This window comes from Camelina sativa, chromosome 1, assembly GCF_030686135.1.
Source record: "Camelina sativa cultivar CO46 ecotype springtype chromosome 1, ASM3068613v1".
Taxonomy (NCBI): Eukaryota; Viridiplantae; Streptophyta; class Magnoliopsida; order Brassicales; family Brassicaceae; genus Camelina; species Camelina sativa.
In genome coordinates, this window is record NC_141880.1 from 20,211,971 (window position 1) to 20,212,874 (window position 904).

General features: G+C 44.1%; 1 non-coding gene across 1 annotated transcript; it reads left to right on the plus strand.

Annotated features, from left to right (window-relative positions):
- The first annotated feature begins 797 nt into the window (after positions 1–797).
- Positions 798–904, plus strand: LOC147950148 (small nucleolar RNA R71). The gene has a single exon (XR_015565760.1). It is a non-coding gene; the product is annotated as a small nucleolar RNA R71 (small nucleolar RNA).

Sequence of the window (904 nt, forward strand, 5' to 3'; positions counted from 1 at the left end):
TGAACTCCCTTGGATTTTGAACAGCTTTTCCAGGGAGTTGGTTGGGTTTAGGAGCTGAAGTAGAGGCAATGTTACTCTCCATATACTTCATTCTGGAGTTGAGACCTTCAAACTTCATGTTCAGATCATTGTACTGTGATGTGAGCCTTTGATTCAACTCAGCAAACTGCTTGGCTTCCTCACTCTTGCCTTGTGTTTGCCCAATCAACAATTGTTGCATCATTGCTTTTAAGTCTTGTTCCTGGCCCTGGTTAGTCTGAAACCCTGGTGGGGGACACAATTGGGGCTGGAACACTTGGTGTTATTGCTTGGGGATGTAGTTTTGTTGCTGTTGAGGTTGTTGAGGTGGATAGACTTGGTCTTGAGGGTTGGCCACATTGGTGCTCCTATAAGAGAGATTGTTGTTCTTGAAACCTCCTTGGTTGTAGCCTTTGAATCCTCCCTGGTTATGCATGTAGCACAACTCAGCAAAGTCAGGCTCCCCCTCTTGAACTGGAGCTTCCTCTTCACCAATGAAGTGAATGGACTTGGATTGGCTGAGGAGGATCTTGTCAAGCTTCTCATTGACCATCTTCAAATCCTTCTTATACTTGTCCTCTTGATCAGTTGAGGAGCTCCTTATGGTCCTATCATAGTCCTCATTATAATTGCCATCAGATTGAGCAAGATTCTCAACTAATTCCCATCCTTCTTCCACATTCTTGTTGAGGAAATTGCCATTAGAGGCTGTGTCAAGAAGCATTCTTATCTTGGGAAGCACTCCTCTATACAAGGTGCTTAGAAGTGACTCATTGCTGAAGCCATGGTGAGGACATTGAGTTTGGAATCCTTTAAACCTCTCCCAAGCTTCACAAAAGCTCTCATTATTCCTTTGAGCAAACCCAGAAATCTCATTCCTCAGCCT